Below are 26,290 nucleotides of genomic sequence, written 5' to 3' on the forward strand. Positions count from 1 at the left end.
GAGCCCTGGGATTCCCCTTGAGCAAGAAAATGGGTGTACAGAGAAAATAAATGCGGTAATAGGATATCCTTAAAGTGTAAATAAAAACGAACCGTAAATCCATCTGGACCAGGTGATTTATCTTTAGGAAGAAGAATAATAGCGTTGAGTATTTCGTTGTCTGTGAGAGGGACGTCAAGAGAAGAAAGGTCGTTGGAAATGTCCGGGGACCTGGAAAGAGACTGAAAAAAAGAATCAATTTGATCCTGAGAAGGGACAGATTCTGGAGTATACAGTGACGAATAATATTGGACAAAACAGTCAAGGATTTTATCATCCGTATATTGATGGTTCCCCTGCGAGTCAATAATAGTTGTTATTTTGGATTTTTGCTTTTTAATTTTGAGATAGCGAGAGACTTGCCAGCTTTATTACGACCCCCGTACATTTTGGCATGAAAATTAAGAAGGTTATTACACGCTGAGTCCCATGAGTGTTTATTATATTGCAATTTAGCTTTAATAAGGGAGGAAAGTGTTTCTGAGGTATTCTTAGTAAAATAAAGATGCTCTAGATCTTTAATTTGTTTAAGAATTGTAGCAGACATTGATAAGGCTTTTTTCTTTTTTCGGGATATAAAGTCAATAATAAATCCCCTGGCCGTGGCCTTAAAAGAATCCCAAATAAAATGAAACTTAGAAGTAGAGCGAAGGTTATTGGTGAAAAAATATACTGCAAAGAGCTTAAATTGTTCAGTAAACTGTGGATCTAGGAGTAGCGAATTGTTAAAGCGCCAGCGCCCAGGGGAATGAGTGGGTGAAAGAAAATCCATGTCAACTATGACAGAGGCATGGTCAGATATTAAAATAGAGCCAATTTCTGAATTAGTCATAAATTGAAGGGCGTGTTGAGTAAGAAAAATATAATCTATACGGGAGTTTGATGCATGAACTGGGGAGAAGAAAGAAAATTCTAAAGTGTCAGGGTGGGAAAGTCTCCATGAGTCTATAAGGCCTCTGGAAGAAATAGCTTTACAAAAGGACTTTTGCATCTTATTAGGTATATATCTGGCGAGGGATTTACGATCTAAGAAGGGGTCCATAAGCTGATTGCAATCACCACCAACAACTAAATCTTCAGTAACGTGAGAAGAAAGAAGCATGGAAAAATCATTCCAAAAAGTTAAATCTACACCATTAGGTCCGTAAACATTACAAAAAGACATTTTTGTATCATTAATGATACCATCTAACAGCAACCATCTACCGCAATTATCATGAAACTTGTTCTGGAGCTGAACAGACAGCGATTTGTGAAATAGAATAATAACACAATTTTTGTTGTTTACTGCCGGGGAACAAAAGGCCTCCCCAACCCATTGTTTACGTAAGTAAGACAAATCCTGTGAATTAAGATGCGTTTCTTGTAACAATGCAACATGACATTTCAACCTTGCCAAATGAGATAAAACACGCTGTTTTTTAACAGGATTTCGAATACCTTTGACATTCCAAGAAATAACACGAAGACCTCTCATTCCTGGAAGTAAAGTAAGTGTAAGCAGAATGAGATAGAGAATTTAAAACAGAGTGGAAAAAGAGAAAAGGAATAAAAAGGAATATTGGAGCAATATAGATAACAAAAAAAGACCAAAGGCAAGAGAGCTAAAGCGCTTGTCCCCCACGGACCTGATGACAGAAATGGAAAAAAAGAACAAAGGAGTACCAAAAGCTGCAATAGAAGAGAAGAATATATGGGGTAGAGTGAATATCGTAAATGTTGCCAGAAAAGTAGAGAAAAAATGGAGGAGAAGGGAAGGGAAGAAGGACTGATGGAAAAAAAAAGGAAAGGAGAGGAAGGGAAGGGAGGAAAAGATAGAAAGGAAGACAAGGGGAAACAGAGTCCCCCAAGAAATAGCAAGAGAAGGATGGCGAAAAGCCAAAGGACTTCAGCCACAAAGGACAACCAAACATAAAACATTAATGTGGGGAGGGAGCAACGAAGAGCAAGACGACCAAACTAAGGGGAGACGGCTACAAAGAGCGAGCCACTATAAAAAAGAATAAGACAGATTATGGAGTGCAATACATTACGTAAGGTAGCCAAATGGAACAAAAGGAGAAACTTACCAGACGTCTAGAGGGGGGAGACAGCAGCGGGATGAGACGCACATTATAGACAACAAAGCGATGCGAGTGGTGACCTTGACAACAACACCGAAAGGAAAAGACCTGCAAGACACAGAAGGAGTGAACAACTGAGACATAAACGCGAAACAATACGGTTCAAAATAGAATTAACAAAGGACATAGTGCTCAGACAGTGACAAAACAACTATGGTTTGCTTAATTCCATGAGTTCTCCTTTGTGAGTGTGGATGAATTTCTTCAAATCCGCAGGATCTTCAAAACTGTATGTTCATTCTTTATAGGTTACTTTAAAAAACAGGGATGGATGAGACCGTAGCGTGCATTCATGGCTCTCAACGCGGAACGAAGGTCCAAAAACTCCCTCCGACGAGAAGCAGTAGGCCTGGAAACATCCTGAGTGAAAAAGATTTTATGTCCAGACCAAAGCATTTGCTTATGTTGTTTAGCGGCTTGGAGAATCGTCATGAGATCGGAATATAGAAGGAAATAGGCTATGATTCCTCGAGGTTTAGATGTAGAAGATGTATTCCTTGGCCCCAACTGATGGGCACGTTGTATGTTGAAGTCTGAGGTCTTCGGGAGACCAACAATTTGAAGCACTTGAGTTTTCAAGAAATGGATCATGTCTGACCTTTCAGAATTCTCCGTAATACCATAAATGCGAAGATTATTGCGCCTATTACGATTTTCTAAATCCTCCGTAACCTTTTTAAGCTGACTGACTTCCTTAGTGAGCGTGTCAACTCTGGCGACCACATCTTGAGCATCACCAATCCTCCGCTCCACGTCAGAAAGTCTTGTGTCGAGACTAGACCATTTGTCATCCAGCCTCTGGAGTGTGGTGACAGTGTCAGTCATAAAGGGACGGATAAGACGCAGTTCCTCCATGATGTCCTCAAGAGTGAGAGGCAGCGGAGATTTATCTGGGGAAGGTGGGTCTTTTTTGGTCCACTTTAAGAGGAGGCATTAGAATCCTTACGACCCCCAGAGGTGCCTGCATGAGATTTAGTTGAATGTGCGATATCCATAATGAAAGAGTCGTAGTAAATGATGACAAAAAATGGCGAGGGGAGGCAGCAAGCTGAACAGCGATGATAGTGAAGCAGCAATGAGGAGAACGAGTATGGTGCAGAAAGAGAAAAGGCTCCAACACAGCACAGCAAACGGTAACTTTGAAATGAGGAGCACCAAAAACACGCCCCAGAGAAGCAGTGAGATAGTAGTAGAAGCAGAGCGGAGGAACCGCTTACGCCATCATCACCAAAGTGACCATGACGAAACGTCGCAATCCCACAACCCCGCTGGCCCCACACCTCCCAGGCCAGATCTCTCACTGCAAGCAAGTTCGACCGAACAGGGCTCCTCTCAAACGTTCCGTCACGCCACCCTGCGCACAGTCCACGCAAAGGATTTTAACAGTTCTTCCTCCAGATAGTATTTAGTGAAATTGAAGCCCTTCAAACTCAATACTCACTCTAGGAGTTTCAACAAAACAGGATGGGCATCAAAAAGAAAAAAAAAGAAACACCAAAAAGCCACATAATAAAGAGAAATGTTCGTAAGTTATGAGGCAAAATTATGGCAGATGAACACAGCCTTGTACAGCATGGAAAATTCCTCAAGGAGAGCAGAGTTCAGCGCAGTAAAACGATAAAGGGTAAATTACTCAGACCCATCCCGCATCCAGAGCCACCGGCCACACAGAGAGAATACCTGTAGTGCAATGTGTTCCGCAGAATATGAAGCAATGCATCACAAAAAGAAAACAGCAATCCAGTCATTGTTGGACGAAGTGCCTCACCCGCCTTCACCGCCGTGTTTAGTAAGAAGGGAAGTATCGATGACAGCGTACCTTTGTTCCTCGCGCCGCCGCCATTTTAAGCGTCGTGGCTGAGGAGAATGCGGAATTAGCCTAAAAGTGGTAAAGAAAGCACTCCAAAGCGCCGCCGCGCCGTCTTCGCAGTCCCGCTACATTCCGCCTCCGACCTCTGAAGCAGGAACCAACCTACAAGAGCTCCAAGCGCCGAAAAATCGGGCGGCTTCTCTGAGGTGCGCCGGAGCTCACGAAAGAGCGGCCATCTTGGCTGCGCGCAGACCACGCCCCAGGAACAGTTCGTATTGAACTGCAAAGCCAGGTGCTCTCTGAGCCAGAAAACAAGCAATCCAAAACCGGGTTCATCTTAGTTAGGTTTTGTCAGTCGGGTTCAGCTTGGTTCTAGTGGCAAAGTGAGCACAAGACTCATCTGGACATACCTTTCAAACAAGGGAGTTGCATTAAAATATATACAAAAAAGTGATGGATGGGATGCTTGAATTATTCTCAGCAGCTGGTAATTACTCGTGGTAGTATCCCAGACCATCGTTTTTTGGGGGATCACAGGACACTTCTTTTAGATATAAAAAGGTTTATTAAGTAACACAGGAGAAACCCCCAGAACGACCTCCTCAGCTCCTCAGCTAAGCTTCACTGCTGGACTCTACAATCCAGATTCCAGCAGTAGAACCTCGTTGCTAGGAGATGAAGTACAAAGCATAACATGGCCACATTAAAGGAACCTTACATCTAAAGAAAACATAACACATCTCCCTTTCTTAAACAATAATATGGAAGAATATAAGAATATTATGAAAGAAGATTTGCTATTCACACCTACACATATAATTTACTACAACACGAAAACAAATGAAGATTTCCTTGAACCTCCATAAAATTGGAACGTGACGATGCTTAATCACAAATAAAATTCTCCAATTTTTTTGGTCTAGACTTAATGCGCACACTAGGAACTCTTCTAGGCAAATCACTAGTTCTGCTAAACAAGTTAGGATTTTTATCCAACCACAACTTTATCTCAACTTCACTACATCTTACCACCCTACGCACATTCCACCATTTTCCATCTGAAACCTTGATCATGTTGCCCTGAACTTCACTGACCTTCTTAGGTTCCGATAAGTTCGAACTCCCTTTTTTTCCAAAACATCCTGCACTCACTCTTACCCAATCTCCTTCATTAATACTAATGACAGTTTTCTTTAACTTATCATTGTGTCTCTTTTGATAAGAATATTGGTAATTCTCCACTTTACTGCGTATGTCCCCATCATTAATAGCCTTCTTACCACATCTGCCCATCCACGCTGGCACCGACAGTGTACAAGGCACCCTACCCTTAAGTAAACTAAAAGGCGTTTGCCCAGTTACGGAGTGTGGAGTAGTTCTGTAATTCCATATCAATTTTTTGACTTCAGTTCTCCAACACCCATTCATAGATAGAGCCAATTGAATATTTTCACCCAGAACTCGGTTAAAGCGTTCCACCAAACCATTTCCCCAGGGATGATAAACAGGAGTCTTCAAATGTTTGATGCCCAAACTGTTCAGAAAAACATCAAATTCCTCAGAAGTAAACTGCGGACCATTATCTGTCAATATCTCTGCAGGACAACCTTCTCTTCTAAATACCTCATCACAAAAGGCAACGACACTGCTAGATTTGACATCACTGACGAATGCAACTTCAGGCCATTTCGAATAGTAGTCCATCATAACTATAGCATACTTTTCGGATGAAGCTAAACAATCAAATGGACCACAAATGTCCATCCCCAATCTCACCCATGGTTTCTCTGGAAGCTGCATGGGAATAATAGGTGACTCCCTTAAAACATGAGACTTGTCACTACAAGTACAAGCTATATATTCTCTCACAAACCTTTCGATGTCCCTATCCATGCCAGGCCACCAGAAATCCATTCTGGCTTTTCTCTTGACAGCAGACATGCCTCCATGACCTTCATGTAACAACCGCATTAATCTATTCCTTAAAGATTCAGGCACAATCAGTTTATCCCCTCTCCTTACAATGCCATTGACCACAGATAACTCCTCCCAAACATCCTTGTAACTTCTAAAATCGTCATTTATTTTCCAACCATATGTAGAGGGTAACATTTTGATGATTCTAACCAAAATCGCATCCTCTGCAATTGCCTCTTTCCACTCAGACTCGCTTATTGCTTGACACACGTCCACGATGTTAGCTACCATCCATTCTTCCTCGTCAAGATTATCATGTGTATCATGACTCACCGGTAAACGTGACAAACAATCTGCATTCACGTTCCTCACTCCAGGAACATACTTTAATTCAAACGAAAATTCCTGTAAGCGGTACAACCATTTTGCAATTCGTGGAGTGGCCCTTCCAGCACCTGCAGTAGTAAAAATGTCTAATAACGGTCTGTGATCAGTATATAGTTCAAACTTGGTTCCCCAAACATAAACACGAAAATGCTGTACACCCCACCAACACACAAGCGCTTCTTTTTCAATAGTTGAATACGAAGGCTCAGCACCCTTCAATGTGCGTGATGCGAAGGCTACTACTCTCTCTTTACCTTTACTCCTTTGCATTAATACCGCCCCAAGACCATATCCACTAGCATCTGTCACAATTATAGTTTCATCCTGTGGATTAAACGGACTTAAAGCAGTTGCATTAGCCACGGCTTTTTTGATAGCTACAAATGCTGATTGACATTCCACCGACCACACAAATGCCACACCTTTTTTCATGAGACCATGCAAGGGCTGTACCAAATCGGAAAAATGATGAACAAATTTGGCATAGTACTCGGCTAAACCGAGAAAAGATCTTAATTGGTCCTTGTCTTGAGGAGCAGGAGCCTTCTCCAGATCCTCTACTAAATTCAATTTGGGTTTTATGCCTTCAAATGTCAGGGTGTGTCCTAGATATTCAACTGTTTGTTTCCCAAATTTGCATTTTGGGAGACCAATCGTCAGTCCCGCAGACTGTAACTTAGTAAGAACTTCTTGTAAAATCGTATCATGTTGTTTTTCATCTCCTCCCCAAACCAGTACATCATCTTGGAATACCAAAACATTTCTTATATCCTTCAAAATTGATTGCATCACTCTCTGAAAGACTGCTGATGCCGAGGCTAATCCGAATGGCATCCTAACAAATTGAAACGCCCCTTCAGGTGTTATGAAGGACGTCAAATGCTTCGATTCTGGTTGCAAACGCACCTGATGATAGGCACTGGATAGATCAAAAGTTGTGAAATGTTTACCACCCGCCACGCTTGCCAACATTTCATTTATGCGCGGCAAAGGATGTCTATCTACCCATATACATTCGTTTAAGTCTCTCAAATCCACACACATGCGGATATTTCCGTTGGGTTTGTGTGCGATCACAATCGGACTCAACCATTCCGATGCCTCAATGGGTTCTATCACGCCCTCTTTGCATAGTCTTTGCAATTCTATCTTGAGTTTACCCCTTAAAGCTAAAGGAACATTCCGTACCTTGTGTACTTTGGGCACAGCGTCTTTTTTTAAAATAATCCGGTGTTCAAACTTCTTAAGACATCCCAGTTCTTCCTTGAACAGATTTGGAAACTTTTCTGCCCACTTGTTGCCTTCAAGGTCCGTTAACAGGGCTTACAAAGGATGATTGGGATCGAGAATGATTCCCAAACTCTTTTGTTCCTTCCATCCCAATAAACATTTCCCTACTTCAACTACGTAAATTTTGGCTTCTGTTCTCCTCCCCCTGAACAATAATGCTCCATTAAAGTAACCCAACACTGGTAATTTAGTACCACAATATCCTAGTGGTTCAACGTCTGTTGGAATCAATTTCTCTGTATTTAACCCATCCCAGTTCTGTCTATCGATTATCGTGAAGGGTGAGCACGAATCTGCCCACATGGATATACCCACATCATTTATGCTAATAATACATTTGGGAGGAACGTATACATCAGAGAAAATCACATCAATACTGTTACTAACCACCATTACTTCAACATCAGAATAACTTTCTCTTTCTGTTTCAATCATGACTTGTTGTGCCCCCACATCAGCAATGATGTTTACGGATTTTTTTGCATTATGAAAATTCTCACCTTTACACACTCTTGAGAAATGGCCAATTCTTTTACATTTAAAGCAACGACATTTAGCAGCCGGACAATGACTGGCCTCAGCAGTGTGTTTATTACTCCCACACCTGTAGCATACCTTCTTCTTTACCCCCATTTCTTGTTTCATAGCAAGATTGGTCTTGTCCTCATTATCTGTTTTTGCGGTTTTCTTAAGGGGATTCAACAAGCATATTTTGTTTCCTTCAGGATCATTTTTTTGTTTATTGTCAGCTAAATCTTTAACATACTGAGAGGTGTTCTCAATACGTTTCGCTATCTCTAATGACTTATCTAATGTAGGATCTTTTAAATCTAACAATTTCTCTTGAATTTTGGAATTGATGGTTCTATTGATTAATTGATCTCTGATGATCTCATCCCTTAGATTTTTAAACCTACAAGTCACAGCTAGTCTCCTTAAGGCTGCTACATACTGTTCAATTTTTTCACCTTGTTTTTGGGCCCGAGAGAAAAACTTATGTCTCTCAACTACTAAACTCAATTTTTTCCCAAAATTCTCTGACAATGCGGACAAGGCACTTTCATACACATCATATTGGTCATCATCAGAATCAGAGTTCCCATTGTCGTTATCTACGTGGAAATTTGGCAAGGTACTCAATACTTTTCTCCCTTCAACTCCCAAACTCAACTTCAGAATCGCAAATTTTCTTTTTGGCAAGAATACATCACCCCCAATGGCTTCTAAATACGTAATAAAAGCTTCTTTCCAATCCTCCCATTCCATGCACGTGGGACCCGGTTCTTGTAAAAAGGTGGGCGGGGGAGGAATGCTTTGAGTAGTCATGATTGGCAATGCTTTTACTAATGTAACACTATGCCGCTTTCAAATTTACACAAAAAGAAAAAAAAAACAGTTTGGCTTTTCTACAGTGAGCTATTCAAAACATAAACGCTGGTAATGACATTCATTGACGAGTTAACCACTAAAAATTCGCACGTTTAACATTCACCTCAGTGATACTTGGTTTTCTTTTACCACCGTGAGCTTATTCAAAAGAAAAAGAAATAAACTCTGGCAATGGTATTCGTGAATGAATTAACCTTAAATTCACACATATAACTTTCAGATCATCATTATGTTAATTACTTTCATCCCCACCCAAGGTATCCACGTTGTGTCCTCCAATTCACCGTTCTGACGAGAGGAAACAAATTGCGCGTCACGAACGGTAACTAAGCAACACAAGACGACAAACGTCGGCTTCCTGATTGTCTCATTGCACCAATCAGGCGAGTTCATGGAAACAAGCGATCATCCAATCAGGCGCGGGCTTGCAACCTGAAAGCTGATGTCATCAAACCCTGGGCGTGGACTTGAACATTACGCATGGCACACAATGATCACAACGTCACTCCAGCAGCCTCAACATTTCCAGCGCCACTCAGGAAATATGGCCGCGCGATCGCCGCTCCACCTCACGCCCCCACAGTCGATGTCCTTGACAAAGATGCGTTCAGTCCACAACTGCCTCTCCACCTCGCAACGAGATGCGTTGTCAACAGCCACGTACCCCGAAGGTAAAAGTTCTCTTGAATAGTAATGCTGCAAGTATTTTCAACACAAAGGTATCTCCAGGCGTCACGAGCAGCCACAGATCCCGCGTGCTCCGCGAGCGTGCATATTCATGTCGCTGTTGACTTCCAAACAGCAACCGTCTTTCTGCTCCAAGTTAATTACCGCTGGGGCTGAACTCACGTAAAGTCCGCTCTTAACCACAATTTTTTCCCTGAACAGAAGGGGAATAAAATCAGAGTAGCGATAATCCAACGGTGCAGTCTGGGGGTCTCCTTAAAATGTTCAAAATGGAATAAAATTCTTCCAAGATAATTAATGTCCAAAAATATCTTCAAGTATCCTTGTCTTCATAGGCATCCCACCCTCATCGCCATTTTTGGGATCACAGGACACTTCTTTTAGATATAAAAAGGTTTATTAAGTAACACAGGAGAAACCCCCAGAACGACCTCCTCAGCTCCTCAGCTAAGCTTCACTGCTGGACTCTACAATCCAGATTCCAGCAGTAGAACCTCGTTGCTAGGAGATGAAGTACAAAGCATAACATGGCCACATTAAAGGAACCTTACATCTAAAGAAAACATAACAGTTTTCTTGCCCACAGTGCCACCTAGGATTAGACCTGGGCATATGCAATTCAGACTTAAATAAGCCAGACATAACTGTCAATAACAACCACATGGACGGCCCAAAACACCTGAACCAGGGGCTTTCAGTGCATAACCCAAACAAAGGTTCAAGCAGCATAAATAATAATATTCAGAGCCACGAGGCTCCCGCCCTGCCATAGCAAACTACAGTGTCCTCGCGGCTCCCGCCCTGCCATAGCAAACTTCTTTGGTTTTTGGAAGAGAGCTCTTCCAAAAACCAAAGATGATTGCTTTTCCACACGGGGAGCTGCATCTTAGCAGCTCCCCATGTGAAAAAGCAATGCCGGCTCCCACAGAACGCGGGTAGCTGGCGGGACCAGGGGGGAATTGGGGAACCCCCCACGGTCCCCAACGGAGAGGGACAGCCCCGGGGGATGGGGTCCCCGGGGCTAGATGTGGCCCGGGAGGGGGGCTGCGCAGCCCCCTCCAATGATTAATGTAAATAAAAATAAATGGCCTTGCCCCAGGGATGGGGTCCCTGGGGCCAATTATGGCCTCGGGAGGGGGACCACGCGGCTCCCTTCCAAATTTTGATTGAAAATAAATAAAATAGGGGTCAGGCCCTGGGGGATGGGGTCCCCAGGGCCAATAAATTAGAAAAAGAAGGGGGGCCAGATAGCCCCCTTCTTTAAAAAAATGAAAAAAAAGACCGGCATCGCGCCGGAGGCCCCGCCCCCTCCCTGCAGCACTCTGCAAACGTGCCCCCTGGCGCGTTTGCAGATGGGGAACTAATTCCCCTTGAATACTGGGGGTCCCTGGGGGCCAACTAGCCCACCAGGAACCTCCAGTATGTGCCAGGGAGCTGCGTTGCAGAGAGGTGTTCTGAGGCCACGCCCCTTTTTACACCTCTGCAACGCAGCTCTGTGGCGCTTAATGGAGGTACCTGGTGGGCTAGTTGCACCCCAGGGACCCTCAGGATTCAAGGGGAGTTAATCCCCCAACTTAAAACGTGCCAAGGGTCGTGTTTGCACAGTGGTGAAGGGAGGGGGCGGGGCCTGAGGTGACATGTGTGGAAACACGCCCTGTGGCGCGTTTTAAGTTGGGGAATTAATTCCTCTTCAATCCTGAGGGTCCCTGGGGGCCAACTAGTCCACCAGGTACTTCCAGTAAGCGCCACGGAGCTGCGTTGCAGAGTGTTGTAAAAAGGGGCGCGGCCTCTGAACACCTCCCTGCAACGCAGCTCTTTGGCGCATACTGGAGGTACCTGGTGGGCTAGTTGGCCCCTAGGGACCCTCAGGATTGAAGAGGAATTAATTCCCCAACTTAAAACACGCCCCAGGGCGTGTTTGCAGACATATCATCTCAGGCCCCGCCCCCTCCCTTCACCATTGTGCAAACGCGCCCCCTGGTGAGTTGTAAGTTGGGGAATTAATTCCCCTTCAATACTGAGGGTGCCTGAGGGCCAACTAGCCCACCACGTACCTCCAGTATGTGCCAGGGAGCTGCACTGCAGAGAGGTGTTCAGAGGTCACGCCGCTTTTTACACCTCTCTGCAACGGGGTAATTTCACTGGTCTTGTACGAGTGAAATGTCCAACTAACTATAACGCCCCTGAAACCTATGGTTTTTTCAGTGACTATATATATATATATCTATATATATATATATATATATATATATATATATATATATATATATATATATATATATATATATATATATATATATATATATATATATATATATATATATTCGACAATCCAGTTCAAACTGTATATGAAGAGGCGCTGACTCCGTGGGAGATTTCGTCAAAGACATATTTATTTACAACAAAATGGCCAAACGCGTTTCGACGGACTCGCCGCCTTGGTCACTGAACACAGGTACAGCACAATTACCATGTTATTTAAATCTTTTGTTGCCATGGTTACCCAACCAATTGGTAATAGAAATAGAAATAATTTCATTTTGTCAAAAAGAAAGATACATAAATCAAATACGAGTGAAATACTCACACATTAGAACTTAATATATCACATTTTAGCATGTTGTCGACTGCATAGAAAACAGCTATATTAAATTTTTACCCCAGTGGGTAGTGATAGCATGTGGCTCCTTAATAGAACCACTGACATTGGTTGGGAGACAACATTAAAGAAATAAAACAAATATCTACATGCCTGAGGTGCTACCTGTGTCGGTGGAGTGGGTTAGGACTAACAGAAAAGAAATAGAACACATTATTTCCTGAAATAACTTGAGTTGAAGTACAATACTTATTGCAGATGCACACTTAAAGCTTCATCAGCGTTCAATCCTCTAGGGATTTTACTGTCTAATAACATTATGTATCTGGATTCCAATTTTCGTAAAGACAACAATCTATTCCCTCCCCTGTTGTTCTTTGGGATGTTGTCTATTACAAAAAATGTAAGGTCTTCACTTCTGCCGTTATGTGTGGTGTTTATGTGTCGGGCCACTGGGTATGTTGGATCATCCTTGTTAATGGCACGAAGATGCTGCAATATTCTTACGTGAACTTGGTGAATGGTACTACCTACGTAGAATTTATTGCAGGTACACCGTAAGACATAAACCGCAAAATCGGTTTTACAAGTGTAATACCCTCGTGAACAAGATCTTTGTTAAGATTGAAACGCGTAGAGGATAACTTTACTGGAACACCTGATTAAAATTGCAAAAGAGAAATGGATTTGGCTGGGTTCATTTCTATGTGCGAGCGAACTGTTCTCTGACTGGGGACGTATTTGTGGATATATATATATATATATATATATTCACTGAAAAAACCATAGGTTTCACACATGTTATAGTTAGCAGAAATTTTACTGATAAAAAACCAATGAAATTCCCCCGTTATAGTTAGTGCAGGCAACTATAACTCACGCGACCGCAATCCTCTGCTGATGCTAATACTGTATTTAGACACTTATTTGCCCATGTCTTCTTCCATACATTTTTAGCTATACATATATTACAAATATTTTTTTTTCATAAAGACACATATGTCATCAGCAGAAGATTGCGGTCGCGTGAGTTATAGTTGCCTGCACTAACTATAACGGGGGAATTTCATTGGTTTTTTATCAGTAAAATTTCCGCTAACTATATCATGTGTGAAACCTATGGTTTTTTCAGTGAATTTGCAAGGTTTTTTAAATGCTAATTCCTAACTATAACGTGTGTGAAACCTATGGTTTTTTCAGTGAATTTGTACGTTTTTTTAAATGCTAAGTTACTTTACGCCATTCGTGGCGTGCGCGCCCACTTACCGCAGTTCGTTCCGTGCACGCACGTTACGCTAGATGGGCCATGTACGCACGATGCGCTTCGCGTACCGTGCGCACATGGAGGACATATGATGCACTTCATTTTGAAAGGTAATATTTTAATTTTTCGCACCTGTTATAAGCCATGCACAAATGGTGCCCTTCGGGCACCATTAGTACACGGGGTGGGGAGAGTGTGGATAATTTTTTTTTTAAATATTTTTTTACCGTACGCGTACGGTAAGCGTAAGCGTAATCGGCGAAATTAGCGAAAAAATAAAAATTCGGTTTTTGGGGACTCCCTCAACATGGCTAGGTGTTTTGGAGCTGTCCAAACAGCCCCTTTACATGTTTTTGTGCTTTGTATTTTAATCATCACTCTCAGTGCGAGAGAGAAAATGGCGGCCGCCGCTTCCTGGTTTCGGCCGATTCGAATGTTTACTAAGATCTAAGAGCCAATCAGAATCGCGCTCGCGCACGCCACCGTACGCGTACGGTAAGCGTACCGTAAGCGCACCGTAAGCTGGCTCAGATATATATATTGATTTAAAGGCTATTTTCTCAGAATCTACTGAACAGATTTACACCAAACCTACAAAAGGCACTTCCTTGACCTGAGGACTACCTCTCTGCCAAATTTCTAGTAATTCTGTTCAGCCGTTCGGGCTGTAGCTGTGTCTAAAGGTCCTATGGAAAAATGCATGGGAAAAACGCGTTTTGGGACCCCCCTTTTATCGCAGCCCCCGCTTGACGAATCCCCCCGAGACTTTCAGGGTAGGAGCGGAGCGTAGCGCCCCACCTATTTTGAAAAATTCGCGAGGATTCGTCGACCGGCGCCAAAGTTATTCAAAATAGAATGTTGCGGATTTCCTATGGAAACGTGGTCCTAACTATAACTACCTACTGGCGACCGCCAGTAGGTAATATATATACACGTTCACTCCTCCTCTTTTACCTATTCAGGAAAGCACTCCGTAGGGACTACGGCAGTCTTTTAAATCCTTTAATTTATAGCAACCACGGAAAGCATGACAAACATGACGCGTTTCGGCTATGCCTTAGTCGAATGTTTTCATTTGCCGCGACACAAAACGGCATACTTTAAATTGCGTTACGTGAATCACGTGACATAATGAAACATGAAAATCAACAGAGGACTATTCCATTGCAGTATTTGGCGCCATATTGGAGTATGATTTAAAAATGCTCCAATGCCATTCTAAGATGCGTGAAGAGCGTTACACATTTAATGCCTTCACCTTATATTACATTTTTAGATAAGTTTCCTCATATTGAGAAAAAAACATCTTAAGCCATTCCGCCATGTATCGGCCTTGCCGGTGCCTCAACTGCATATCTGTGATTACGCCGTGAATCGGCTAAACTTTCTACATGATTACATATCTTTTTAACAATTCACTGATTCACAAAAATGCAACAAAAAATAAAAAGAATTGATTAAAATAAAGCATATTACTGACATCATAATTTATCAAAAAACAGCAGCACTCAGAAAGCTCAAATGCATATCTAGTCCCCAAGATGAACTGCCAATTCTTCCCCCACATTCATACCCAAGGGGTTCTTAGTTCCCAGATCAATAATATATCTAGACTCCAACCTGCGAAGCTGTCTAATTCTATCGCCACCCCTTATGCTCATTGGGACATGATCCAACCCATAATAACGTAACAGCTCCCTGTTGTTATTATGTTTCTCAGAGAAATGTCTCGCAACGGGATAGGTGACATCACCCTTTGCTATAGCCCTCATGTGCTCCAAGATTCGTATCTTAACTGGGTGGATAGTGCTACCAATGTAGCGTAAGCCGCAGGGGCATTCCAAGCAATATACCACATAATTGGTATTGCATGTGAGAAACTTGTTAATAGGTCTAGGTTTCTTTAGGCCAGTTACCATAAAGGTTAGTGTACGCTTACTTCCCACACAGGCCTTGCATTTTCCGCAAGGGAAAAAACCTCTAAGATCCCTTAGGGTTCCAGCTGTGTTCGGTTTAGTAAATAGATGACTCTGCACCAGACTATCCCTTAGCGATCTAGCTTTTCTAAAAGTTATCAGGGGGGCAGATAAAAAATCTGAGCCTATAGTACTGTCTGTTTTTAGAATGTGCCAATTTTTTCTCAAGATCTTCCTTAATTCATTGGTATCACTCGAAAAAGTGGTCACCATTCTGAATTGCCTTTCTCCTGACTCCTTTCCCTTTGTCCTCTTTTTGTCGTTGTTTAGTAGAGTATCTCTTGACATACTCCTAACCCTATGAAGGGTTAGGTCTAAAAATTATTTGTTATACCCTCTGACAACGAAGCTGCTAATACTTTCTTGAGCCGCTTTTTCAAAGTCCTCCTCCCTAGTGCTGTTACGTTTTAGTCGCAGAAATTCCCCGTAGGGGATACTTCTGACCAATCCACGGAGATGATTACTTGCGGCATGCAATGTAGAATTGCCAGCCGTAGGTTTACGATACAGGGACACAAACAATTGATTATTATTCACTGATTTTAAGGTCTAAAAAATTCACTGTCTCAGAGCTAACCACCCTACTGAATTCCAAATTTACGACATTCTTGTTCAGGTTATTAATAAAATTAGCAGCAGATTCGAAAGACCCATCCCAAATGATGCATAGGTCGTCGATATATCGATACCACGAAATAACCTTGCCCATATCTATATCCCCGGGCACTTTGGACACCTGCTCCTCCCACCAGCCCACGAACAAGTTCGCGTAACTGGGGGCGAAGCAGGTGCCCATCGCAGTACCAGACCTCTGATGATAAAAATCCTCACCAAAAGCAAAGATGTTGTTGTTAAGACAGAACTCCGTAAATTGTAGAATCATTTTGTTGTGTTCCGTGAATTTTAGTGGCTTTTTTTTCAAAACATGCGCCACAGCTTCCAAACCATGTTCATGTCTTATCCTGGTATACAGGCTAGTAATGTCTAACACAATAAGTTTATACCCAGAATCCCATTGCTGGTTTTCAATATGCATCAAAAAATCCTGTGAGTCTTTAATGTACGCAGGTAAGGTCTTTACTAATGGAAAAAGGAATGAGTCAATGAAGATCGACAAATGTTCTGTTAACCCACCCTGGGAGGAAACAATAGGTCTCCCAGGAGGGTTATCACTGTTCTTATGAATCTTGGGAATATGGTAAAAAGTCGGCACCACTGGATTAAGACATCGAAGAAACAGATACTCTTCCATATTTAACATGGATTTGTCAAGCCATACTTTAATCATGTCATGATATCTTTTGATACTATCCATGTAAACTTCTTTAGAGATTTTTTGATAGCTATCCTCAGCAGACAGTTGTCTAAGAGCTTCTGTCCTATAGTTCTCCCTGGTTTGTAAGACCACGTTACCTCCTTTGTCTGAGGGTTTGCAGATTACCGTATAATCCTTTCCAAGGCTAACGATAGCCTCTCGTTGTTCCTTAGTTATATTTTGTTTCTTATTAAAACGTGTAAGTCTTTCTCTCAGGGCTAGAAGATCCTTATTTACAGCCTCCGCAAACACATATATATGGTAGAAGTCCAACACTTATACGACCAATCGCGGGCAATTACTACTTACTTAAAAGAAGGAGGGGTCGGCATGAATTTGAAGCCGTTTCTGGTTGTATAGACAATGTCAGAGCTGGCTGCTTCCATCCATATATAGCAACTTGTATCAAAAAAGGTCAATAAATCACCGAGATTCTTCCATGCCACAATGGGCTGAAAAAAAGAAAGGGGTATAAAGGATATGCCCTCAATTAAAATGTTAAAAAAACATGTCGTAATTAATACAGCACATGTAAGAGATCCCAATAAACAACAACTGTTAATGACCATTTCAATGTATCAGGGGCAATGTCAACTCGATCGACAGGTTAATGATTTTAGAAACTTGCAATATCCTTGTGTAAAAATGAAAGACAGCATCAAGGGCAATGTCAACTGGATAGACAAGTTAATCATTTGGGGCAATGTCAACATCAGGGGCAATGTTAACTCGATTGACAAGTTAATAATTTTAGAAAGTTGCAACACAGCCAGTTTATAGCGACGCTAACAAATCTCCTTACTTCGGACCACATTTAAAACAGTTAATAAATGTAATGTTTAGGAGAGTTCAGATGCTTGTGGACCTGATTTATCAGCCGTCCAGCGACCTGACCAAAAAAGGGTCTGGAGTCGAAAAGACTCGCATTACATGAATCCCAACTTCGTTGTAAATTATTTTAGATTCGCGTCAAAAACACTATAGGGTTACACCCAAAAACAAATCCCGATGACAACACTTCATAGAATCACCGGAACATGATATCATTTGTTAATTCAGGCTAACAAGTCGCGTAAACAATATGCGACAAAACAAATCTTACAGGTATTGTCTAACCGAACAGCCAAAATGTCATTTAAGCAAACCACAGGCGCCATCTAAGGCAGTAAGAATAGTTAGAGTGTATATTGCTTCGCAGACCACCAAATACAAAGTCGCCGTATACAGAGGGGACATCATCCCCGAATTAAAGATGATTACGTTCAAGATATGTATTTAATGTCAGAACACAAAGCACAATTGACAATTTATACATCATCATAATAGTGTCATAATACATCATTCTTATAGTCAATATATTGTTACATCGTCCACAAACACATTGTAAGCACATTAGAATGGTCATAGGCATTTAAAGATTCACAAACATAGTGTAAGAATGTCAATCCATTATGCCATACAGAAGATAATTAGAGTTGGCATCTAACAGTGAATTACCCTGTTCACAACAGTGTTCTAAAGCGAAATGTTTTCATCGTATCATAATACATCATTCTTATTGATCAGATACATCATTCCATCGCCCACGGGCACATTATGAACACATAGCAATGGTCATAAACATTTAGAAATTCACAGCAATGTAATGGTGTAAAAATGTCATTCCATTATGCCATGCAGGAGGTCATTGGAGTTAGCATTTAATAACAAATTACCCTGTTCACAATAGTGTTCTAAAACGAATTTTTTTAGTCACAGTATTATACAAATAGTAATCATAGAACGATGCGGATAAACAGATCAGTCAGAATAACTATCGACTGATCGACTGTAAGGTAGTACAGCCTACAGTACATATGATAACCTCGATATTAGCATAATCAGATTCTATTTGTTCAGCTAAAGATTACGGACTGGCATTCCTCCATAGAGTTGAGGCCCTTGTTAATACTATCACAACAGAGTATCCATCGACATTCAGTTTTATTTAGGGAATTGGTAATGCTACCTCCTCTCGCGGGAATCCGTGTAGCTTCAATAACCTGCCAACGCATATCAGTGGGGGCATGGTTCAGTTCTAAAAAATGAGACACCAAAGGTGCACTCTCGGTTTTATAATGGATACAGCTTTTGTGTTGTCCAAGAGAACCTTTATCTTTTGGGTCGTCTGGCCCACGTAGATAAGGTCGCAAGGACACCAGATCGCATATACAACATTTTGTGTATTACAATTTGTGTAGTCCCGTAGGTCATGCTGGATATTTCCATGGACAAATTGTTTAGTGTTCATACTCGAATCACACATGAGACAGCTCCCACATTTATAATGACCAACAAGTTTGTTAAGGCCCCAGATAGTTATCAAATTGGGGGGTTCGGTCTGAGGTAATGCTGCTTGGACCAAATGGTCCCTGAGATTTTTTGCCCTTTTATAGGAAAAAAGGGGCTATTCCTGTGTGATACCAGTATAGATGACCAATGGCCAGTGCTTTCTGATGATTCCCAAAAGTAGTGACACATGGAATTCGATTAGTTTGTTTCTTCATCCTGGGAGTTAATAAATACTCACAATGGTTATACCATGCTCTTTTCATGGATCTCTTAATAAGTTTGCGTGGATAACTATGTTATCCGAGTTTTTCAGCTAAATTCTCTGCTTCACGAAAAAAACCTTCTCTAAAGAAACAGTTTCGGCGAATACGCAGAAACTGCCCGAAAGGCAGTTCTGAAAGAAGTCTCTGCTTTAGATAAGGATTTTGAATATATCCCCTATAATATTTCTCTAACTGAGCGACGAGCATTGCGAACGCTCAAACAAAATCAGGAAGTTATTATCAAACCCACCGATAAGGGCAGTGGAATCGTTGTACAATCAATGGACAAATACAAATCAGATATTAAACGACATCTTGACAACACAAATCATATTGGATTTTGACAACTTATCTGATATTCAGAAATTGATAACCACTGTGACATCTAGAGCTAAATTGGAAGGTTTTAGAGTGATAAGGAATTTTCCTACCTTAATTCCAAAACTCCAAGGACTCCGGTCCTTTATACCATTCCGAAAGTCCATAAAGATCTGACAAACCCACCAGGCCGACCCATAGTTTCTGGCTGTGGGTCGGTCCTGGAACCTCTTTGTAAAAACATTAATGGCACTCGCAACTATGTACGTGACAGTGGGGACATTATTTTACAACTGGAAGCAATGCAATTTTGCTCGGAATTAGAGTTGTTGGTGTGTTTGGACCTGGAATCCTAATAAACCAACATTCTACAGTTAGAGGGCATTGATGTGATCAGAAAGGTCTTGGATACTCGTCGGGCCCCTGTCTTGGTTCCCACAGACTTTATTATTGAACTTCTGACTATTTCACTAACACGCAACTATTTTGAGTTTGACGGACAATCATTTTTGCAGGTTAAGGGTACTTCTTTGGGGGCTTCTTATGCCCCCAATTTTGCTATATTGTTTGTGGACAATTTTGAACAGATGTTTATTTATGAATCTGACAATAATACTTTTTTTGTTAACGTGCGCCATTGGCGATGTTAAATTGACAATATTTTTTTCATTTGGACCGGGACCAGTTCTGACTTACTTTTGTTTTTGAATTGGCTTAATTCTTGTTCCCCTGACCTAAAGTTCACCTCTAATGCAAGTGATACCCATGTTGAGTTTTTGGATCTGACAATTTTCCCTCATGAGGGCAGACTTACGACAATGCTTTTTACGAAACCTACAGCCCGTAATGCATTGTTGGAATATTCAAGCAACCATCCCAGAGGCTTGAGGGATGGGTTGCCTTTCGGGCAGTTTCTGCGTATTTGCCGAAACTGTTTCTTTAATAGAGAAGATTTTTTTCGTGAAGCAGAGACTTTCGCTGAAAAACTCAGACAACGTGGTTATCCCCGCAAACTTATTAAGAGATCCATGAAAAGAGCATGGTATAACCATCGTGAGTTTTTTTTAATTAACTCCCAGGATAAAGAAACAAACTAATCGAATCCCATGTGTCACTACTTTTGGGACAAAGAGTAACTTAATTTCTCCATATATAATCTTCTTTATTGAGTTCTGGTTTGATATTAAATACATATCTTGAACGTAATCATCTTTCTTTCGGGGATGATGTCCCCTCTGTATACGGCAATCTTGTATTTGGCGGTCTGCGCAGTCTGCGAAGCAATATACACTCGAACTATTCTTATTGCCTTAGATGGCGCCCGTGGTTTGCTTAAATGACATTTTGGCTGTTCGTAGTCTATTCAGGCAACCACCAGTAATCAGCGTTGGAATAGGTGTTAATTTCCACCCCCCATTGGATGACTTGGTTGAATGATTCAACCATTATTCATTTATATGTATTATGGGTAGTACACATTGTAACTATCCCAAGATGGATCCCGTTGGCGCCTATGATGAAGCGGAGGCCACACTTAGGAGTCCGTTGTTTATGTTGGCTACACAAGACGCAGGATTCTTAACGCTATTTAGAGCGCCTTCAGGAAGCTATGGCGGCTTCCTGATTTTGCTGCTACCATTCGGAAATTTGTTCGGTAAGACAATACCTGTAAGATTTGTTTTGTCGCATATTGTTTACGCGACTTGTTAGCCTGAACTAACAAATCATATCATGTTCATGTGATTCTATGAAGTGTTGTCATCGGCATTTGTTTTTGGATGTAACCCTATAGCGTTTTTGACGCAAATCTAAAATAATTTACAACAAAGTTGGAATTCATGTAATGCGAGTCTTTTCTACTCCGGCCCCTGTTTTGGTCAGGTCGCTGGCCGGCTGATAAATCAGGCCCACAAGCATCTGAACTCTCCTAAACATTACATTTATTAACTGTTTCAAATGTGGTCTGAAGCAAGGGGATTGGTTAGCGTCGCTGTAAACTGGCTGTCCTTCATTTTTACCAAATGATAATGCAAGTTCCTAAAATTATTAACTTGTCGATCGAGTTGACATTGCCCCTGATGTTGACATTGCCCCAAATTATTAACTTGTCTATCCAGTTGACATTGCCCCTGATGCTGTCTTTCATTTTTACACAAGTATATTGCAAGTTTCTAAAATCATTAACCTGTCGATCGAGTTGACATTGCCCCATATGCATTGAAATGGTCATTAACAGTTGTTGTTTATTGGGATCTCTTACGTGTGCTGTATTAATTACAACATGTTTTTTTTACATTTTAATTGAGGGCATATCCTTTATACCCCTTTCTTTTTTTCAGCCCATTGTGGCATGGAAGGAATCTCGGTGATTTATTGACCTTTTTTTATACAAGTTGCTATATATGGATAGAAGCAGCAAGCTCTGACATTGTCTATACAACCGGGAACGACTTAAAATTCATGACGGCCCCTCCTTCTTTTAACTAAGTAGTAATTGTCCGCGATTGGTCTATAAGAAAAACTTTGGAATTTTAGTCTCACCTATAAGTAAGATAGGGTTGGAGTTCTTCGGAAGAGGTGATGAGTTAATATCGTTATTATGGATTTTAGGTGATGATACTTTCACTTGGTTCCCTTTTTTCTTTGGGTGTGGTAACTAACGTTTGCGGCTTCCTTTCCTTTTTCTTCTTGCATCACAAGTTCTTTTTCATAATTGGCTTTTCCTTGATCTCTCTTTTTTCTTCCTAGAAATTTCCTTTCAACTAAAGGAGCTTAAATTATTTTGCTGTGACCCTTTTGTATTTCATATTATACAGAGTTTTTGAACGCTCAATTGATTTCTTAGTCCTGAAGATGACCATGTAACTATACAGAGGTTGAAACGCCGTCGACGCATTGTGGCCGAGAATTATTGAAGGTCACATTATTTTGTTCTATGTTGTTCATCTCTTTTTTTTATATGTAATTTTCGTTTTGCCACTTGTCTGGTTTATAATATACACTGTTTTTTGTAGCAGCATATTGAATTGGGCGTCACTGTCTTAATTGTTTTTACATTTATAAAATATAGTACATTTACCCAAAAATCTGATCTTATTACACTGTATGGGTCCCTCTCCTTTTTCTCTTTTGATTCCTTCTTTCTCTCACTCTGACATTTAGGGGATGATCGATGAACTGTTCTTTCTCTAAAAATTGTGTATGTATATTTTTTTGTAAATATTATTATTTATGCTGTTTGAACCTTTGTTTGGATTATAGCCTAAACTGTCAAGCCAGGTCCACACTTGTTGTGTACTTCAGTGCAAGGCCTTAAATGTGATGGATATGCCCAGGTGTGGCTCCCATGTTCACTTTGTCAGTGGACCCAAACTGCACCTGACTGAGGAGCCACAACTAGGACGAAACCAGTATTGGGTTGCTTGTGTTCCAGTTCAGAGAGGTCTTGGTTATGCAGTTTGGGGTGGACCCCATATTGGAGCAGGATCAAGGCTAACTTAAATATTGTTGGGTCTATTCTGATGTGGCATTATAGGAAAAAAAAGGATGGCCTAGCATACAGCCCAAGTAATCACCAGTGGCTTACGCGGCATCTGGGAAGCAAGATGGCGACCGCTGGAATTGACCAGCCACTCTGGCTCCTCTCACCTCTGTGAGTCCAGCTGACTACTGCTGGGAAAATGTTGCAGCGTACTGGAGTCGCAATGAGATGATTCTTTATCTGGCTATATCTGGGGGGGGGGGCTCGATGGCCCATTGAGTATTTGATAGTTCCCAATCTGTCTCGGCGACATGGCTTCTTCTACGGTCAGGCCTATCTAGCTTTGTGTTCAGTGGCAATGCTCCGGAACCGGCCAATATCTCCAATACTCGGGCATCAGTCATTTTGTCAGGCACTAGAGCTGTAAGTACAGCACCAGACTTTGTCCCAGAGATAAGATGCAGAGGAGATATCAGAGCTGCTCCTAGTGGGCATGGGCAGAGTAAAGCCAACAGGTGCTGAATTTTTTTCAGGACCTAGTAAACTGTGTGGGCACTTTGTGGATTAAGTGTGGAAAATGCAGGGAAGAACTCGCTACTGGTTCAGGCTCTGCTCCTTTGGTCGATATAATAGTTCCTTAGCCACTCACATTTAATGCAGGCTCAGTGATTATCAATGATTCCGAGGACATTAGTGAAGAGCACAATGGCTTTCAGCCTGATAATCATAATGATCAGCAAAAACGGCTGGAAAGCTACTCAGACTTCTCCACTGGAGGGCAGGTTAATGCTGGTAGGTATGCTTTGTAACAACTACAGCAAACGTGAATGATATTTACAGAAAGATTGACACTCTGCGGGATCTGTGATAGCTGAGTTGGATGATGGAATTTGGGTACTATGAGTAGGGGATGAGCAGAGAAAATGACAGCACTTAAAAAATAAAATGCCACATTATCAAATGCATTATCTAGCTGGTTAACATATAGTCAAGTTCCTGACCAGAGGACTTCTGCCTACGGGGGAGATTAGCAAGGCCTCTTTCAATGACAACAATTAAGCAACTAGGAAGAAAGACAGAATAACCTACAAAGACAATAAATATAGCACAAAATGGAAACAAAGACTGTGTATGAATACAACTAAGGGTGGGCGGAGTTCGCGTAGCAGCACTGCAAGAAAACTTTGCCGTGCTATGCAGATATCCCCGAGCGGTTTAAGTTGCTTCTCCTGCCCGTTCGTGTGGGGTTTCTGCCATATGGCAACGCGGATTGCGCGTTAGGGTGGAAATATCTAGCAAACGTCACCAAGCGATCGCCCATGCGTGCGGCTATCTTGTTTCTTACTATGTTTATGGTGCTGGGGCCTACTTTTTGATCCTTTTTAATCTTTTTAATCCTTGCGTTCTAAAACTTTTTTTCTGATCATTTTATTTATTATCTTACCCTCTGTCTTTCTAAGTGCGTATTTTGCATTTTTTTCTACTTTGTGAGTGTTTTTGTAGAGTTTTGTACTTTATTTTTTCTCTTTACTTCCTTCCTAATTTATTTTACTTCCTTTCATCTTATTCCTATTTTGCTTATACTTTCTACATTTTCTCTCTTCCGCTCCCCAGCATCATGGCAGAGAAGGGTAAAATGCGAAGTGGGTCGCACACCGCTCGTCATACTAGCAAATAGCCCCATAGGATTCTGGAGAATGTAGTGACAGCGGCGGGTATACCTATGCCACGAGTATATAGTTTAAAATGCCATCCCTGGACACGTGTTTCGAGGTAATTGCCTCTCGTCAGCAGGGAGCAGGTATGTATGCGGGGTGCTGTAGACTGCCAAAAAATTATCAGGTATAGTACCTCTCACGGCGCGCGGGTGCGGGATCCGGGCTCGTCAACCCATAGCTCAGGGAGCTTTAAATACAAAATGCGAAGTGGGTCGCACACCGCTCGTCATACTAGCAAATAGCCCCATAGGATTCTGGAGAATGTAGTGACAGCGGCGGGTATACCTATGCCACGAGTATATAGTTTAAAATGCCATCCCTGGACACGTGTTTCGAGGTAATTGCCTCTCGTCAGCAGGGAGCAGGTATGTATGCGGGGTGCTGTAGACTGCCAAAAAATTATCAGGTATAGTACCTCCCACGGCGCGCGGGTGCGGGATCCGGGCTCGTCAACCCATAGCTCAGGGAGCTTTAAATACAAAATGCGAAGTGGGTCGCACACCGCTCGTCATACTAGCAAATAGCCCCATAGGATTCTGGAGAATGTAGTGACAGCGGCGGGTATACCTATGCCACGAGTATATAGTTTAAAATGCCATCCCTGGACACGTGTTTCGAGGTAATTGCCTCTCGTCAGCAGGGAGCAGGTATGTATGCGGGGTGCTGTAGACTGTCAAAAAATTATCAGGTATAGTACCTCTCACGGCGCGCGGGTGCGGGATCCGGGCTCGTCAACCCATAGCTCAGGGAGCTTTAAATACAAAATGCGAAGTGGGTCGCACACCGCTCGTCATACTAGCAAATAGCCCCATAGGATTCTGGAGAATGTAGTGACAGCGGCGGGTATACCTATGCCACGAGTATATAGTTTAAAATGCCATCCCTGGACACGTGTTTCGAGGTAATTGCCTCTCGTCAGCAGGGAGCAGGTATGTATGCGGGGTGCTGTAGACTGCCAAAAAATTATCAGGTATAGTACCTCTCACGGCGCGCGGGTGCGGGATCCGGGCTCGTCAACCCATAGCTCAGGGAGCTTTAAATACAAAATGCGAAGTGGGTCGCACACCGCTCGTCATACTAGCAAATAGCCCCATAGGATTCTGGAGAATGTAGTGACAGCGGCGGGTATACCTATGACACGAGTATATAGTTTAAAATGCCATCCCTGGACACGTGTTTCGAGGTAATTGCCTCTCGTCAGCAGGGAGCAGGTATGTATGCGGGGTGCTGTAGACTGCCAAAAAATTATCAGGTATAGTACCTCTCACGGCGCGCGGGTGCGGGATCCGGGCTCGTCAACCCATAGCTCAGGGAGCTTTAAATACAAAATGCGAAGTGGGTCGCACACCGCTCGTCATACTAGCAAATAGCCCCATAGGATTC

Source organism: Triturus cristatus, chromosome 9 (assembly GCF_964204655.1).
Source record: "Triturus cristatus chromosome 9, aTriCri1.1, whole genome shotgun sequence".
Lineage (NCBI taxonomy): Eukaryota > Metazoa > Chordata > Amphibia > Caudata > Salamandridae > Triturus > Triturus cristatus.